General features: G+C 43.9%; 1 protein-coding gene across 2 annotated transcripts in view; it reads right to left on the minus strand.

Annotated features, from left to right (window-relative positions):
* The window catches only part of SNTG1 (syntrophin gamma 1), a 476,492-nt gene extending 474,767 nt beyond the window's left edge, over window positions 1-1,725 (minus strand). The window contains exon 1 of one of the 2 annotated variants that reach the window (XM_067712365.1): window positions 478-1,725. The gene's annotated coding sequence lies outside the window, so the exon portion shown is untranslated. The remainder of the gene's footprint in view (window positions 1-477) is intronic. The other variant, XM_067712364.1, reaches the window with a different exon arrangement.
* Between the last annotated feature and the right edge of the window lie 18,184 nt (window positions 1,726-19,909).

A 19,909-nucleotide genomic window follows, 5' to 3' on the forward strand; every position in this document is an offset into this window, starting at 1 on the left:
GTTAAACCGTCACTACTAGTAACTTTTTGAGGCTTGCATACTATGTAACACAGACAGGATCAGCTTAAACTACAAGCATAATGCCAAGAACAAAAAAATAACAGAACTCTTACAAAATGACAGATTGTATTATTTGGGGGGAAAACACGACACACACATTCAGAAAGATATTAGCTCATCAATAAAAATACCCAACTAAGATTTTACTATACTGATAGAAGCTTATACATATATATATATATAATTTTGAATATTCTCATCACACAACGGACTTCAGAGAAGTAAAATATCCAACTGCTTTACTAGGCAAGATTTTCCCAAAGATCATTATCCAGGAACAACCATGTAAACATCAAATTCTTTCTCGTCTAATCCACAAGGCAAAAATAATACTGTTGCAATCTTTCTGTTAAAATCTTGGTGGGGGGGGGACCGTTTGAGTTATCAACAAGCAGAAATAATAGTATTATCACTTACCGGCCAAGTAAAGGAACTGGAACTCTTCCAGCTTCTCTAGCGTCAGGTTGTGAGTAGGTCTGCAACCTCGTCTCACAAAGCTATTTCCCGAACAGGTGCAGCGCTCTCACGAGCATCCTGTTTATCTGGAGAAGCGCGAGCCTTGGAGCACTCGGACCCCGCCTGCAGAGCCCATGGTTTCTCAGCGGCTCCGAGAACTTCGGCCTCACTCTGCGGCCCCTATCCCTCGGGCCCCCGGAGGAAATTATTCTGGAAGTTGCTGCGGAGAGTTTGATCCGTGGAACAGGAGTGCTCCTCGGAGCCCTGCTCGGGGGTCACAGCAGGGAAAAGAAGGCTCCTTTCCGTCGGTCACGGACGGGGAGGGGAGCGCGGGGGCACCGGGAGACGCAGCCTCTTAGCTGCGAGGCGCGGGGAGCCGGGCTGCCCTTGGCGAGGCCCGCGGCGGCGCAGTCCGGTCGCGGCGGCGGCAGCCGGGTCCGGAGACGCTGTCCATCCCCTCCGGTGCTGAAGTCAGGGGCCCGAACCCCGGGCCGGGCCCCGCGCCGCACTTTTCCTCGCCAGCCAACGCGAACGGCTGCTCGCCTTCCAGGCTCGCCTTTCTCTGGCGCTTCCTCTCTGGGTAGCGGCGCGCTGGCTCTCCAGGATCACAGTCCCATGGTTATTCGGTGGCACCGTTTCCGGACAGTATCTGACGGTGGAGGTCGGAATCCGTGGAAAATCAGATCTGAGCCGCTCCTGACTTTTCAGTGGCCGCGAACGAGTTTCCTAATGCTAGAAACGAAAGGAAACGCACGCACACGCGCGCGCACACACACGCACGGGAGAGGGAGCGGGCGTGTGTGTGTGTCGGGGAGGGGGAGAGTAAATATAGATTATGTACCGTGGAAAAGCCAGAGCTTCTCTGGGTCTCTCATTACGTAAGATGGAAAGGGCTATTTTGGAAGACTCCACAATCCTGATCGCCAGTTAGGGGAACCAGATGTGAATTCTGAGAAGCCCCATTTGAAATTCCTAGGTTAGACACAGCAAAGCGATCGTGGATTCTTCTTAGACCCTCCAAGCAGAAACGACAGGTTACTGTTACATGAAAAGACAGAGAATGAAAGAAAAAGAAAGGCACCCGCTACGTTGCGAAAGGCTGCTGGATTGGCTGGGGGTCCCCAGCTGAGCCGCCGGGGGATCGGGCCGGACGCGGGTCGCCGGAGCGCCGGGCGGCGAGACTGGCGAGGCAGCGGCGCGCGCCGGGCGCGGGCTCCTTCCCGGGGCCAGGCTGGCGAGCGCCTGCAGCCTCGACCCCTGCAGGGCGGCAGGGGAAGCCGAGTGCTCAAGGATCGAGCCGGGGTTGAAAAAGTCAGCGGGAAGACTCGGCTGTCCCCGCCCTTTCAACGCCGCCACGACGCGCCGCCCGCCCGCCCCCGGCCCGGGTTTCCGCCCTTCAGCCCGCCTTCTCCTCGCTGCCCCCAGGCCTCGCCGGCCCGTCGCTCCGTCGCTCCCGCGGCGCACAGACCCCACGTCCGCCCGCTGCACCCGCTCGCACAGTCGCTGGTCCCCGCACCGGGGAGGGCGGGGTGGCTGTCCCCGGGCGGCCCCCGAGGGCTCCGCCACCCACCTCGGCAACGCGCGTGGGGTGAGGCGGGGAACTGAGATACTCTGCGTTGAACCTGCTAGGAAACTGGTCAAAATCACGTCCACGCGGACCCGTAGCCAAGAGGGAAAATGGAGCTGGGGGCGAGGGTCATGCCCCGGCCCACCGTTCCCGGCACCGAAACTGTGAGCGCAGGCTTCTGCGCCCGGAGACCTGGGGGGAGTTCAGGAAGGAATGGAGGGGTGCGGGGCGAGGCGGCCAGAGCGGGTGCCAGGCGCCCTTCCCGCCGGGCGCTCGGATCCCTCCTGCCCGGATTCCGACAGCAGAGGGAGCCGTGCGCGCAGCGCCGGCCTCCACGCCGGCCCCGGGGATCCGAGCCAAGGGGCGGGCGCCGCGCCGGGGGGCTCTCCCGGGACCGGGCTGGTGGGGCGGCCAGCGCGGCGCCTATGGTTCCCCGGAGGCGAAAGGGGACTGAAGCGGGGTCCCTGGGAGTGCAGACCGGACAGGCGCGCTATTCAGTTCGGGAAGCCCAGGGTTTCCTTAGACTGCGAGCCGCCGCCGCCGCCGCCGCGCCCGCGCGTCCCGGTAGCCCCCAACCGCGCAGCCGGCCGGCTCCCGCCGGAGAAGGCCCTTGGGGGGCGGGCGCGCGGGGCGGGACAGGAGGCGGGGCTGTCAGTGGGGAGGCGGCGCGGGGGGCGGCGCGCAGGGGTCCCTCCGGCTCCGGGCGGCTGGCGCTGGGGGATGCGCGCGGGAACCTGCACGGGCAGCGAGAGGGGCGCGTCGCTCGCCCTCTCTCGGGCCTTTAACCACGGGCGCTGGCTGCAGGTGCCGGTGGGCCTCTCAAACCGCGTCGGATGGAGTCGTCTGGCTTCTCCGGGACACACGAAGCTCCCTAGGATATTGTTCCCTGGGGCGAATGTGGAAGCGTGTGTTTTGCTTTACGGTCCGTGTAAAAGTAGACGGATTGCCCAGCATGGTGGTACAGGAAGTTTCTCTTTTCCCTTGGACTCGTGTAGGCAAAACACATGCCTCTTGGATGTGCACAAGCACGTACATGTCACCTCCACAAATAAGTTTCAGAAAGTGCTGTTTTTGTTAGAGGACGGAAACAAACCTCCTCCAGCGAGGACTACGCTCGCCTAAGGGTGAAGACACTTTTCTCCGCAGAATTTAATCCACCGGATGCAATTGATTGCTTAAATGATTTTCTCCGGACATGTAGAAACAAGAACAATAGCAGAAATTCAACGCATCAAGTAAAAGAACCGCATTTAAATGAGGCGCAGAACACGAGGATGTGACTAATTAAAAACATATGCCCTTGATTTTTCAGACCCGGAGGAAGAGATTTCTTGTCCAGCGCTGGCTGACGTGGGTGCAGAGCCTGTCGGTCCTTCCCCTTCCCTCTCTCTCTGCCAGGAAAAGAAAACAGAAACAGCTGATTAATTTGAACTGTCAGTCCCAGTAAGGTTATATTAGTTTGATGTCTTTTTTGTTGTTGTTGTTGTTTTGAAGAAGCAATATCTACTCCAAATTGTCTTCATCAAGTTGTGTAACCAGTTATGGAAATTAACATGATGAAAATTAAATGCAGTCTAACATCTGATGCTACAAATGAATAGAACAAAGTACACAAAACCAGGGGACAGATAAACTGAGATGAAATATTTTAAGAAATTTCACCCTTAAAGCAGTTTTTTAAACTTTATTTTAAATGTGAATTGTCATTCTTATTTTAAGTTATCGTTATGTTTAGAATGTAAACATAGTAAAATGTGAATGTAAATCATCAAAACAATACAATATATGAAGCATAAGTTTCACAAGAAAATTTTGTACCCTAGCATGTGAATCTGAAACTAGGTCCTACAATCTCACTGCTTACAAAACTAGAATACAGTTTCCACCCACCCAGCCCACTGGGATTCCTTCACAGTGTAAGAGTCTTAGAAAACATTAGCTGGTGAAGCATTTTGTAAACAATTTGAAGTCCTTTGGAGGAGGGAGTTTGAAATGCAAATCAAAACCTCCCCCCAGTATGATCTAGAGTAACAGTCATTGTCTATGAAACTCTGGCGCTGGCTGTGTCACTCACCCAGCCTCCTATTTTGAGTCGTTTTGACTCCATACGCAAAATGTCTGCTAACCTCTTCGAATTGCCATACGCAAACAATATGTGTGCAACTCATATACCCTGGTATATTTCTATTAAAAAGAGGTAATATTATTATCTATGGCGTATCCTTTGGTTGCTATTTCTACACCTCAGTTTCAAGCGTGGATAGGTAATTTAGGGTTTCTGTTTCTGATTAACATATTTTTCTTATTATTTCTGTGCTTAACTTCATGCCTCCTGTTAAAGATAGGGTTATATGAGTCCAATACCCACATCTGAACCCTTCTCAATTCATGGTTTCAACAGGTCTAGGATCATTCCAAGTCGATTTTTTTATTGTGTTCAAGTGCAACTGAATATTACTTAACTATTACCAGTTATTTCTGAGTTGGAACAATGATCCTATTTATTTCCTTCTGTGGGTTTTCTAATGAAATATTGCTGAGTTTAATATTGTTTTGACCCCTTTTTATATAAGAACCTCCCCTCAAGACATACCTTTCCTTAGCCAAGGTGTTCTAGCCTGCTGAGTCATCATCAGATAAGTCTAGAGGGCTTCAATGACAAACTGAAATTACAATGGAGCAATCAGACCAGACGTACAAACATGGAGTCCGGAGGCCATTAAGGATCTGGTCTCAGACATGTCCTTGCACCGCTGAGAACTTGAACTTTCTCTGAACTGCACCAGGTCCAAGGACACCACCAGCCGTATTCAGGAGAGCACCTGCCAGCTGCACCCGTATGGTCTCAAGGTGACTTGTGACTATGCGACCATTTCAGACCCCAGCCGACCCTGGCTTGACAAGCAGCCTTACTTCTGACAAGCTCCAGTTGTAACTCTTCATGAACAGCTCATGGAACCAGCTGTAACCTTGCAGTCTTTCCTTTATAAGCCTCCCCCGTTCTGTAGTCGGGGACACAATTCAAGTTCTTCTTGAATCTGTGTCTCCCCGGCTGCAGTCCTAACAAACTCCAAATAAGCACCTCTTTATTTCAATCAGGTCTCCATTTCTCAAATCTTGGCTAACAACCTCATGTGTTTCCTTCTGTATTAGTTGAGCTCAACTGACTTTAGTTACACGAAAAAGGTGGATGTAATTTCAGAATTCCACTCACCTTAAATTAACTGAAGTGCAAAAATCCATGGGTTAATCTGTTTATCCACTGGTCAGTTGGTGGACACTTGGGTTGTTTCCAGGCTTTGGCTATTAGCAATAAAACTGCTGTAGCTATTTGACTACAAAAAAAAAAAAAAATCCATCGTTTAGATTTGTGTGTTTTTTGTTTCAGGGGAGGTAACAAGTGGAGGTCAGAGAAACTCAGGAAATTAACCACAACTACCCTGTGAGGAAGATTTCACTTTAGACAATGATTCCCTGACCTTAGCTTTTTATTTTTTACTTTCCTTTTCATAAAAAGAAGTTGAGCATAACTTGCTTGAGAAAGAATGCTACTTTCTGCTACATGGTAAGTTACTAAACTGTTTTGAGTCTATTTCTTCATTTCAAAATGGAAATGATGCAACCTACTTAGTAGAGTTGATGGACAGCAGATGGCCGGGAGCTCCACGCCTCTCCGACACACAGAAACGGTGCCTTGGAGGACTTTCTTGTTCATTAGCATCGAGCAGGGAACACTGCTTTATTCAAAGTGCATCCATGTGAATAGTTGCTACGAGGATGTAGAAACCACGACAGGTTTTGTTTACAGGTCATCAAGTCACACACGGTGGCAAGCTGCTAACCGTTGACAAAAAATAAAACTATCTTTAGAGGACATACTATCAATTCAGCGTATTTATTACAGCAAATATTTTTAAACTGCCTAGTGATATATACCCTTCCTAATAAGCATACATATACGCTTTTTAAAAGTAGCTTCCTTGGGGCTTCTCTGGTGGCGCAGTGGTTGAGAGTCCGCCTGCCGAGACAGCGCACGCGGGTTCGTGCCCCAGCCCGGGAAAAACCCACACGCCGCAGAGCGGCCGGGCCCGTGAGCCATGGCCGCTGAGCTTGCACGTCTGGAGCCTGTGCTCCGCAACGGGAGGGGCCACAACGGTGAGAGGCCCGCATACCGCCAAAAAAAAAAAAAGTAGCTTCCTTTTTGAAAAAACACACGTGTATCATGTCTGTGTGTGCAGACATGTGTATGTACATGACTGGATGCATGCCTATGTCTATATATGTAAATAAAAATAAATAAATATGATATTGATACCTCCAACTGGTGCCCAGTCATTTACAGAAAAATGTCCTGGAAATATTGTCTGAAGGGTCTCATTTACCATTTTACATTTCTCTCTTTCTTTTTAGCCCCATCTAACTAGACTTCTCTGTCAAGGTCACCAGTGCTTTCTTTATTTCTGGATCCACTGGTCATTGCTCTGCCTTCACTAAGTTCAGCCCTGTTACCAGACTCCAGAGCAGACTTTGATCCATTTGGTGATTCGCTCCCTGAAACCGTCTTCCTGTAGCTTTGCTGTGATGTTTTTCTCACACGTGGCTGTTCCTCCTCAGTCTTCCTTGCTGGGAGCTTCCAGCTCAAAGCCCTTAATGTTGGAAACCCACATGACTTCGTTCTTGGGCCACTACTCTTCTGTCTCTGCATTATCTGCTTAAGTGATCTCATCCAATGTCAAATGCCATTGCTTTTAACATCATTTAGATGACACTGACCCTTAAATCTGCCCACTGAGCTCCAGACATATAGAGATACGAGTTGCATATTTAAGATGTGTGCTTGAACGCTTACTAGAATCTCAAACTTGACCTGCCTGAATCAGCAGGTCCCCAACCCCACGCAGCTGTTCCTCTGACCACACTCTTCATCAAGTAAATGCACTCCCCGCCACCACCCAGTTAAACTTCAGAGCCAACAACCCATCTCGGTGTTCATCCTCCCTCATCTACCAGGGAATCAGCAAGGGCTTTTGCTTCTGTTCCTCAAATATTTCCCAATCCACCCACTTCCGCTAGGACAACTTTTTTCACTCTAGTGCAAGCTGCTATAATTTCTTATCTGCCTGAACGCCGTAGTCCACTAATTTATTTCATGGTAGCCAGTTTTCCCCGGTTCCTCTGTACAGCAGTTGGAATGAATTTTTGGCAACATGAATCCTTCCACGTCATGCCTTTGCTCAAACCCTCCCAGGGGTTCCCAGTACAATGGGGATAACACCCGGCTTTGCCAGGCTGATGCTGGTCCCATCAACCACACTCTCCTGAATCACCTTCATCCCAAGTCGTCATATTGGCCAAGCTCAGTCCTGCCTTAGGAACTCCGCTTGTGCTATCCCCCAAACCTGAAATACGACCCCCCCACCCCAGATCTTTACAAACCAGGCTCCTTCTTTTCCTTCAGGTCTCAGGTCACAGGTCACATTACCAAAGAGACCTCCCTTGACCAGCCAGTTCAAACAATCCTGTTCTCTTGGAGTATCCATCGATTTGTTTTAATGTCTTTATAACAGATACCACTCTGGGGACACATTAGTGTTTTTTTCTTGTTGATTTTCCTTTCCCGCTGCAACCCAGGCTGCAGAGAAGCAATAACTTGGGAGGACCCCTCCTTAAAACAGTGTCCAGCACATAGTGGGCTCTCTGTAAATGGTTGGTAATAGAATGATTAAAAGCAGAAAGTCTGTGATAATTGCTAAGAGTACAAAATTAAACAAAATGATGTGTCTGCTCTTCAAACCTGGGAAATATTTGTTATTTACAGGAATAAAAGTTTTAATACTATGGTTACTTTTTATAACAATGGCTTTTAGAAAATATGCTCATCTATTTTGAAACTATCAAAGATGCATTTTCAAGGTTTAATAAGGATTTATTCTTAGAGAGATTCACCTCATATGCTTCTATAATTAAACTCTTCAGTCTAATTAACTAGATGGATATTCATGTTTAAAATTACTAAAATTATTCATTGTCTGGAAAAAACAAAAGTAAGTGCATGGGCACAGATTTTATTCTAAACCGTTCCCTCATTCTCTTTGATCTACATTTGTAACACTTTCATGATTTTTGCTTCTGTAGAAAGAATAGGTAAGTAATTATTTTTATTTGTAAAATGCATCTACTATTATAACAGCAAGTATAATGACTATGGAAAAGTTGGAAAAGAATGAAGAGAACAACCTGGTACATCCTACAAATTACATCACAATTTTAGTGTATTTTTTCCTAAACATGTTTCATTGTATCATCCCACCTCCCATTAAGTATCACAGTATACTTACAATTTTTATTAATACTTTTAATTTGACACAATATGCAAGATTTTTCTATGCTGTTATAAAACCTTTATAATCACTTTTTAAAGGCTTTTTATGTGGAAATAACATAATTGGCCATACCTTTGTTTTAGGACATTTAATGTATTTTCAGACTTCTATATTATTTATATGAGTAATTTCATCAACATATCTTTCCTATCATTTGCATTATTTTGTGTGTGGGAGAGACAAAAATGTAAATAATGGTTTTAATTAGGTGCTTGTTTTATGGTTCATAATATATGGTGTGTGTGTGTGTGTGTGTGTGTGTGTGTAAAAGAGAGGAAATTACCTGGCCTGCTCTGTCTTACTCTGTCTAGGGAGATCATTAACCGTTAACCACATGCACATGATAAATAAATGCTGCTTTGCTATTATTCTTTCTAGGACCCACTATATAGAGTTTCCCGTGTGAGCTGTAGCCTGATTTCAGGTTAATACATGTAATTTTTCCTTGAGACTCTCTCTTTGGGCTTATATTTGTTTGTTTGCTCTTTCCACATCTTAACATGTGTTGTCATATATCACACCTCTTGTGATATTAAATTTCCAACTGCTCACGAGGAAGACCATCTGCCTCTTAGAGGTATACTCCCAATTACCCAAGAGTGAATTCTGTAAATGCCACAAACAAATGGCAAATCACCCCAAAATGCCACTTGAGTGAGGTGAAAATACATTCTCAGCCATGCTTCTCTGGGTGATGACCACTGAATATCTTTGAAGTTCTCTCCAAGGTCCCTCCATGTAAAGTTCAGATAGACTATCTCTTTTATTTTAAGTAAGATCATCCCAAACATAAACTCGCTCAGGTTTTGATAGCAGACAAAAGACAGGTACACACAAAGCTTTTCATTTCTTTGCTTTTTTAATACATATATATTTATTTTTCAAAATGATTGGAACCAAACACAATGCCAAAGGCAATGTACAAAAATATAAATTTGTGATGGATTCCCATAACTATGGATTGTATATAATATAAATATTGTGGTCTTTTCACACTGACTTATTGCTTTGTCATAATTCCGTAAATGAAAGAACAAACTTCTGGCACTGATGCAACCGTATGCTGTGCTCTAATCTGTCTACACAATAGACCACATGACAGTCTTTGGCTCAGAAACACACACATCTATCTATATTATCTACCTAGCTAGTGGATTGATTGAATTAACAAATTTAATCAATAACCTCTCTGTATCCATACTTTGCTATGAGACCCTGCAGTTTACATAAAGAGTTGGGATCTATTTCTCCGCCCCTTGAACTGGGGTAGTTTTGAGATTTGCTGTTACTAATAGCAACAGAAATGATGTTGTGTGCATGCCAAATCGGGGCGTCAAGAGCCCTTGAACCCTTCGGTTCTCTTTTGAACTTTTCCCACCTGGATAACAAGGACAACATCACGGGGCAGAGCTGGGTCCTCTCAGCTGACACTGACCCAGCCCAGCCATTCCCCAGCTGTCCCCCAGCTAGCCACAGACAGACCTTCTAGGCCACCTGAGATTAGATGACCCAGACTCCTGACACTAAGTTTCAGGATAGTTTGTTTCATGTCAATAACTAACTGAAATGATACATTTTACTTGGAGTCCAAATGTCACATTTTTCCGTGAATCCTTTTCCAAACAACCTGAATGAAGTGGTCACATCCTCCTCTCTGCTTCTATAACAGACTTCTTTTTAATTTCTTTTTTCCTGTAATGAAATCAGTTGAAGTAAGTACATTTAAAAGCCCAACTTACCATTCTATAGCACTTTTTACATTCAATCATACTTCCTTTTGTTGTTATTTTGGAGTTTTTTACGGCAAAGTGACCTCTCCCTGGAAGCTGACACTCTACAAGGTCAAGGCCACCGTCTCTGGGGTCAGAATAGCTGCACACTGAACTGCAGAGCCCTTCTCCCTGCAGCGCCAGGTGGCAGCCCCGCGCCCTGAGCAGGTGGCAGCCCCTGGTGACACCAGAAAGGCAGACCGCCGAGGCCGCCTCAGGCCCCCGCGGCCCTCGCGCTGCAGGGAGACGGAAGGCTCTGAGGACCTGTCGCCGGAGACAGGCTCGCATGCAGCCTCCTGGAAACGGCAGGGCGGGTCGGGCAGCGGGAGGACACGCCTACAGCCTGACAGACACAGGAGAAGTTCAAGGCAGAAGACCGTGCCTGGAACTTGTTATTCCCAAGAATAAGCAGTGTGGCCTTCAGATTACATTTAAAAAGGAAACAAACCAAAGAAAACTATAGAATTTCCAACTTATAGTTAACTTGCTTATACCTTGAGTATTTTGGAAAGAATTTCTGCCCCAATTAAGAATTAAGGTGAAAATACGTCTCACTGTCTGAAAAATGCAAGAAGTATTGTGTCTTGTTAAAATCTATCAAAATTGGACATCCCTGGTGGCGCAGTGGTTGAGAGTCCGCCTGCCGATGCAGGGGACACGGGTTCGTGCCCCGGTCCGGGAAGATCCCACATGCCGTGGAGCGGCTGGGCCCGTGAGCCATGGCCGCTGAGCCTGCGCATCCGGAGCCTGTGCTCCGCAATGGGAGAGGCCACAGCAGTGAGAGGCCCGCATACCGTAAGAAAAAAAAAAAACTATCAAAATTATGTCTGACATAGCTTTCTGTCTCTAATCATACAATTATAGTAGTTTAAAGAACATTTTGGGACAACTTAGCTTAGCGGTATAATAGCAAAATGTTTTAGGACATTAAAAAAAAATCTGCTTTTAATGACCAGAACATGGATCAGCTAGTGTAAAATCTTAACAACAAATAGAGCCAAAGCATTTTAAAGGGTCCAGTGTAAGAGCTGGGAATTTTAACGTTAATATATATTTTTTTAATATTTGATGTCATTTAATACTTTACACATGTTAAAGGAAATTTTGTATAGGGTCCTAAACATTTACTGTTTTGTCTGCATGTATTCTACTTAGAGAAAAACAAATATATTTCAGGAATTAGTGGAAAACCCTAGAATTCACCCACAGAGAACAGAGGACACTGCATCTCGTGTCCACAACTATTGTTATTTTACATCTACAGCATAGTTAGTACCACCCCAGTTTTGGAGACAAATATACGCATATGCTTTATTTCTGAATTTGTATGCAATGAGTAAGCAATGGTATGGAAGAGAAAAACACGGGCACAGCGTTTGCTGTGGACGCCATCTTAAATTCAACACTCTTTAGAATGGCAATCCCTTTGGATCACGAGCGATGCAGAAGTAGTCAGGAGGATGAATATGTGTGTTTAAAAATTGTAACATAGTACCATGGTGATGGTAGAACATTAACCTTTTTATAAGTATTTTTTTGATTCTTTCTTCCTTACCCGCACCCACCTTTGGTTTAAAATCATGGCAAAAGGCAGATATCTTTCATCCCAGCTGATGATGAGGGGGCAGTGGACGTTGGGAGTTGAGATTCTCTGTGGAGCTCCTACGTGTCTGGTGACAGTTTCTGTCCTGCATCATCTTTTCAAGGGCGTCTGTACAGCAAACATCTGTGGAAGGCAGAGGGGGTAGAGAGACTTCTTCCATGTGGAAGGAAGATATTTTCTGACCAGGATAATTAAGACAGTGTCTGGCAGTGGGGCAGGGATGGGGCAAAAGTTGAGCAGGTTTGCTTGCAGCCCTGTTATAAACTGGAAATTTCCAGTGTTCCTCAGCTTAACACAAACCCAGACTGTGTGCCTAACCCCCAAGCCCTGCATCATCCCGGTGGGATGAAGGACAGGACAAGAAAAACTGATGTGAACACGAGGCTCCTTCTGTTTGCTGTGTCCTGAGGCCCCTGGTGTCTGACTCTTCAGTCTTGAGTCTCTGGCCAGCATTCCTTAAAGTGCACAGAGTAACTTAGCTTAAAGGAGGGCAAAGTCTCAGATCTTTCCTTGTTCTTGACAGCAGAGAAGAGAGTCGAGGCCTGGAGAAGCCCCGTAGTGTTTTGGGGGACAATGGGCCCTTTCCCAGATAAAAGGCGCTAAATCAGGCAGAACTGTTCATCTAAATCCTTAGCTATTAGTTTACTGGAACTGCAGCGAGAGGAGGAAATAAAAACAACAGCTAAAGTGTTTCATAACCCCTACTAGGTAAATGAATTTAGGATTTTTAAATTTAATTTATGATTTTACTCAAATTATTAATATAAATCTAGAGGCAAGTCACCTGGTGATATTGACGCTAATTTATAGAATTTTCCACCGTCTGACCTTAGCCAGTATGATTGTATCTGCAAAACCATCAAAAGCTTGGCTGAATTAATCATTACTGAACGTTTTTTAAATGTAGCAGGAATCTTTAAACATGAAGCCACCGAGGAGGATTAAAACAGCTTGTCTTGTATGAATGGACTAGATTAATGGATTTGGGGTTAAAATATTGGCTGATAGATAGATAGATGGATAGACAGATAGATCGATACAATAAATTTAATCTGTCTGTGCTAAAAGGTAAAAAGATACACCTAGTCATCTCAGCCCTCTGCCTTTTACAAAAATGTTTATGTCATGTTCGTAAATTTCATAGCAAAAGTTTTTTTTCTAATGTATTCATTCACCGCCCAACCTTGCCTTCTAATTATTTATATGAATTTTTTTTAAGAATTAATACATTTTACATTATAAGCCTGAACTTTTGCTCTGAAAAATATGGAATTATATAAAGCAGAGCGCAAATTTTATGTTCGGTATGATGTATCAAAACCGTATTATTTCTTGTAGATCAGTGCAAGAGATGCTGACGTGAGCCTCTATGTAACGTCAGTTCTAAAGGTACGCTTAGCAAAGCATCTCATCCCCTAAATTAAGGGACCAGTAGTTTGTGACGATACCTTAAACTGACATTTTGCCATGTTGCTCAAATATAGGAAAATAAGAGAGAAGGGAATATGATTACACTCCATCTATTTATTGCATCCATATCTCGTGGCTACCCTGGTTTCGTTTGTTACTACCTCTCCGCAAAGCTGTAGATTCCTGAGGGTCTCACGGATTTGCAATGTATTTAACGTTTCTTCCAGGCAGATTCCTCTCCTCCTGCCCAGATGTCACCCCGGAAAGGCCAGTCCTGCTGCCTGTGTGGCTGCTGAGAAACACCGTTTCCATTTAACTTCCTTTGTAAGAGACGGTTCAAGTACAGAAAGGAGATAGAACATTTCCGATAAAGCATCATAGCGATGGAGAATTCTGAGGAGAAGCTTCTGTGAAACTTCAGGCCCTGAAGATGCTCCACTTGGGAGGAGGGAACTGGGGAGTCTTGTTTTCTCCACAACAGCATTGAGCCAATTTTGCTATAATTATTCAGCTTAAAAAAAATAGTCATTAGATAGGCATATCCTATATTTTAAATTTTCCTTTTAATATAAAAGCTCCAATCTCTGTTTTGTTCAATACGGTCCACAGGCAAATAGGGAATACTGTCATCAATCCTAAAATAATCTTATCCAAGAGAATGTCTTCGTAAAATGATATAATAAAACCTTATTTATCATATGAGGTGCCTGAAATAGTCACACCTCTAGAGACAGAATTAGATGGTGGTTTACCAGGGCCTGGAGGAGGGGAGGGGGAGCTCGTGTCTCATGGGGAAGAGTTTCAGTTTGGGAAGATGAGAAAGTCCTGGAGACGGATGGTGGGGACGGTTACACAACAATGTGAATGTGCTCCGTGCTGCAGAACTGTGCACTTAAACATGGTTAAAATGGTCAATTGTGTATCATGTATATTTTACCACAATAAAATAAGCAAAACAGACCAAAACAAAAACTTTATTTCATTTCTAAAAAGATTTAAAAGTTATCCCCATTTTTCCCCATTTGGCTTCCTTCTGTAAAATACTGCATAATTTTCATAAACTTTCACATTTTCTGTCTGTCACAAAACTGTATAATGTGCATATTCTATTTTGCCTTTATAGAAACTTGAGAGAGGGAGGAAAACTACTTTTAATCATTTCTAATTTTTCATTTTCATGAGTTCCAGCCCAAGTTATCTTTTTTAATTCAAAATATATGGTCATTTCAGCACAATTATAACTTTAAAAAAATTTCCTCATTTTCATTTTCTCACACTAGCAATCTTAGCCAGAATTTCACCTTTATTTATAAATGTGGTCTTTTAAAGGGGACATGCAAGAAGAAAGCATCAGGAAATGGAGAAAGTAGGCAGGCGGGAGATATGCAGAGTTGATAATCTGATATTTTTAGGGGAGGGCTGTATCTAGCTACTGTGGAAAAGAAAAAAAAACAGTCTCCTCTACCTCCTTAGGTTCAGTGGCTGGGCCTGCTAATTAAACTGACAAAAGACAGATTTGACAGGCAAAAAGGTTGCTTTTACATGTTTATGGGCAGCTTCACAGAAAAGAAGTGAAACCCCAAAGGAGCCCTTAGGCCTGGCAGCTTCTGTACCATTTTAACAAAGGAAAATAAATTGTGGTGAGGTGACTGGACAGGAAGAGTGGTCTGGGCATCTGGGGATGGTAAATTGTGGGGAGGTAAATCTATGGGGGAAACTAATGGAAAATCAGAGTTATTTAGGAAGGTTTGTTTATGGAGACCAAAGTCAGTGAGGAGTCCAGAGATAAAAGCCGCCTCTGGCTTGAGAGTTTTCTGTTCTTCTGCTATAGAAGGGAGACCCCTTCACAAAGGGAAATTTATGCCCTGCTTTTAGGTAAGAAGGGGGAGGGAGGGCAGAGTTTCTCGTGTCTGCTGTTTCTCAGGTGCCTTCAGCTCAAACAAATCATCATGCCTACATGGTAGATTTGGGGGTGGCCTATTCTGAACCTCTTTACAGCTAAGAAGCAGTGTGAAACTGTGTCCTTTGTGAAAGCTCAGAATGTGCGTGTCATGCTTAATCCGACAGTGCTCGCCGCGAGTTACCTGATTTCAGCATCGAGCAGAACAACTGGTCAAGTCTTAACTATTTCGTTCCCTAAAGTTACGCTTTAACCTACCTTCTATTCTAATCAGCAGTTACCTTTAATATACAGACAGCCATGTGAATGTCAGTGTGATTCCTAGTTTGGTCAGCTTTCATTACAATTAACCCAGGCACGTCTGCACCGCAGGGTGCTACACATGACGCATGCTCACACAAACACACACATCAGGATGGTCTTTGAAATGCTTGGACCACAGGGCGTCCCTATGAACCACATAAGTTGAATGCTGACCACTTTTTCTGGTAAAAGTGTTCACAGCTCTTATCAGTCTCTTAAGTGTCCACGGCCACTAAAGGTGTTGGCGTACATCGCTCAGCTTGGGGGAAAAGGGAGCCTGTGTCCTAAAGAGTGCCCATCACTGACGACCAGTCCTGTTCGTAGAGTGTGGGAAGCAGGCAGCTTTTCTAAGTGTAAGTAGGTAGGAGAATTATGAGCATAAGTCATTTCTTCTTCCTTTTTTGTGGTCATTTCTAAACCAATAACTTCTAGAAAAATAAAAAAATGGAAAGAGACACTACGAGCCCCCTACACCCAAGCTCTCTTCTGAACAGCTTTTGAGAAGTAGTAGGTTTTTGTCTTTCACATGGTTTCCTTTATAGAAACACCTCCACTAAGAAGGGCATTTCTGAGGGTAATGGTGGGCCCCTTAAAAGCTGAGCAGCCTCAACCCTGTTCTTTAAAAGTGCGTCCCGTGGCTCAGGGGTGATGCCAGCAGCACACCGAGGAGGAAGCTGACATCATGGGGGTTCTGTGTGGACCTGATATGCTGAGAACACTCTGCTGCCACCTGTTTACCCAAAGCACAATGCCTGCTAGAGAACAGCGTCACACTGAAGACACACACACACACACACACACCCCTCAAATCAAACCACTGCAGGATCTCAGATTTCAAGAGCATAAGAGCATATGCCCTGTTTGTCTCCATGCTACTTGCTGAGATGCAAGTTAATACAGCTTAAATTACTTAGGGAAGGGGGAAGTGCTTCTACATTTAAGGACTTTTAATTACCTTTTAAGCATCAAGTCTTTTTGTACAAGGTACACTGTGAAGTAATTTAACTGACATTTAGATTCAATGAATTGTGAACGTTTATTGCTTTTCAGCTGTGTGTTTCTTCCTTTAGCATTGCACTCCGTGCCTTTATTGGACTGACCTACCTGAATTTATTTACCTTAGGAAGGAGCAATCTAATCGTCTGCCGTATAAGAATCATTTTTCAAGGCATCGGTTACCAGGAAGTGGCCAAATCCCTATAAGTTTCCCTGATGTGAAACATTTTCACTTCATAGCTGCTTGGCCACAAGGAGACATTCATGAGGATGACGATGAAGATATTTATTATTATTGTAATAGTAATAACAGCTGACATCTGTTGCTGTTTCTAACTGCCAGGCATGCCTATGAGTTCTATAATCTCTTTTTACTGGTGATGAAACTGAGGTTCAGTCGCTTGCCCAAGACCATGCAACTAGCAAGTGAAGAGTGATTATCAAACCAGAGCAGCTCCGAACTTCTGAGCTCAGGCTCTCAGCAGAGCTAAAAGGTAAACACGACGACAGTGTCCCTCTTATAATCCCCCTCCTATTAAGCCCTCAATAAAGTAATTTTTCCTATGGATTTATACCATATTAATGGCAATATCGAACTACAAATTTTGACTCGCTCCACCTTTATTCTGAAGGTGGTCAGTTTGTTTGACTAATATCTGAAATGCCGCCTCTTGAATTGGAATTTATAATATAAATTGAGGTCAATCACACGTACACAAAACAGTTGAAGAATACTAATTTTTTGGCAAGATAATAAATCTGTAATTGCTAAAATCATGTACGATCTGCATATAAACCATGCTCTTTCTCTTTCTACTTGAAGATAATTCTATGACATTATTTGGGCACATAGTAGATATAGTCGTTAATAAACTCATCAGACTTAAAAACAAAAAGTAACCTGGGTCAATAAGAAAACTCTCAATTCTAATAACCCAAGCTACTATTGAATCAATAGAGAGATAAAATTTAAAAGCAAAGTCTCTGTCTTAAGAGATTGAGTTCGGATAAATTTATTAATATTTTTCATATTTTATAAGCGTTTAGTTGACTATACCATAATTTATTTATTTCAAAGCTGTACTTAAATGCTTACTGTGTATTAGTCAGTATGACTGGTGCTAAAGACAAGAGGCAAATTTATTTCCTCGGCATGAAGTACATAGGAATTTGATAAAGTGCGATACACTGCGATAGAGACACCAGTCAGAGGAAGTATGCAGGGAGGGTAAGTAGCCTAGCAGAGCAGTGAAGAAGCAGGGATGCATTAGGAAATGATTCCTGGACCCAGGGATCTTTGAGATTCAGAGATGAAAAGTTTACTTGGGAAGGAAGGTAGGCATCATTAATCCATGCGCAGATTCACAAATTAATTAATTAATGTGTAAAGGCAAGAACTTGAGAGACGTCGTGACACTTCAGGATGAAACAAAGTGTAGCATAAAACTTCAAGTAATCTTTTTAAATGTTGGTATTTTAATGCCAATCGCATAGACGGCATCTTACAAATTTCTGTGAACAAAAGAAAATAAAAAAGAATGAAAACTGGCTTTTACTCACACTGGTTTCCAGTCTAGTTGCATACACGTGAAGATAAAAAGTTACCATCATCCCAATACTAATAACGGTTTTATAGACATTTCTAGAGCACTTGAGGGCCAAACACAGTCTCTCACGCTGGAAGCAAAGAGAAAAATAAGATACAGTTCCTGCCCTCAAGGAGTTTACAGTTGGTGTTAGAGGCAAGTACATCAATAGAAACTTTTAACATGAACTGATGAAGGCTAAATAAAGCAACACATACGATACCATGGAAACAGGAGGATGGACATCTCTCCTAGGCTGCGAGGGTGTCAAGGAAGCAACTCAGAGAAGCCAGAACTGAAGGACGAATAGAAATTTACCAGACCAGGGCAGGTGGAGGGGTGGCAGACACTTCGAACCAGGACACAGTAAAGGGGTAGGAAAGCATCACTCCTCCCAGTAAACAAACAAACAAATGAAACAAAATTGCCAAAAACTCCTTTACCTTTTCAGGGCTCCAGAAATTGACCAAAGATCAACAACAATAAAGAAACATTTATTCATGAGAAGCTGCTGAAGTTTGATGTGAGTCTGTCGTGTCTTTCTCTGGAGTTTTCCCGCCTACCCTCCAGCTCGGTTCATGCAGGAGTGTTATGACTGAATGAAGAAAGGATGAACTCATGCCCACTGTACTGTCATTAATAATAGTGACCTCGGCAGGAAGTATTTCTGAAGAGCCTTCACCAGCAGGAAGACATAGGAGAAGTAGTTATGCCCCGCACACATCCTTTACTAGCTGGGAGGTTGTATATTTGGAAGGAGAGACCTGGGGAAAGCAGGCAAAGACCCACCACACCCTTGGCTCTTTGAGAGGCTGCAGTCAATTGAAGGAAGTGCTGGAAGGGCCTGGTGGAAAGTAAAAGCTGGGGCAGACGTGAAATCTTCCCGAACATTGAATATGCTCCCCAAACCGCACACAGATCTATCAGAGAAAGTAGAAACCTCACTGGGTCCAGCTGGTAGATCACAAGCACTGAGGAATCATTGACCTACCACTAAGCTGTGCAGAGAAAGAGGTGAGCCCTAAGAAACCAGGATAAGAAGTAAAACGAAAAACATACCACGAGCAGAGAGAATTCTCAGATCAAGTCCAAGCAAGTTACTAAAAAGCAAACACAAAACCTCCAGAAACAGAAAAACAACAGCAAAATCGAAAACGGAAACATTAACAACACTCGAGGCAAAAAACTGAAATCAAGAGTGGCTACAATCTTATATCTGAAATACCCAGACTTTCAGCAAAATATTATCAGACACGCAAAGAAACAGGAAATCATGACCCACAGCAAAGGAAAAAAGCAATCGAAAGAGACTGCCTTGAGTGTGCCTACAGAGGCCATTTATCAAAGGAAGACTTAAAACTGCTATCATACGTTTGTTCAAAGAATTTTTAAATATAAATATGTTTTCAAAATTGGAATGGAAATATGTCAAGGAAAATGGCAGAGTAAGGCCCTCCTAAAATTCTCTCCTCCATAATATAATGAGAGAGTTGTCAAAAAATGTTAGAATGAATCTTTTTGAACTCTGGAAAATAACCAGATACTTGCAGCAATTAAGGGAAAGTTCATTCACGAAAAGGTGTTTATTTCATTAAGAACAGCAAACTTTGTGCATTTTCACATGCCCTAGTTCATCCTAGACTGTCCAACTCCACTGTAGCCTTGAAAATAACCTTCCATTCCAATGAAAACCGGCAGCTTCGCAGTTGGCAGTGACAGAATGCTGCTGAAACTCTTGCAAAGACCTGTTCCCAAAGAAGTGTTATATTTGACCCATCTGGTGGTTCCTAGGACAATTAAAGTTGCAAGGCTGTCTGTATTTGACGTGACTTGGAGTACACCCACTGTTAAATGTCTTCTTCCCAGGGGCGGTTGT

This window comes from Pseudorca crassidens, chromosome 17 (assembly GCF_039906515.1).
Source record: "Pseudorca crassidens isolate mPseCra1 chromosome 17, mPseCra1.hap1, whole genome shotgun sequence".
Taxonomy (NCBI): Eukaryota; Metazoa; Chordata; class Mammalia; order Artiodactyla; family Delphinidae; genus Pseudorca; species Pseudorca crassidens.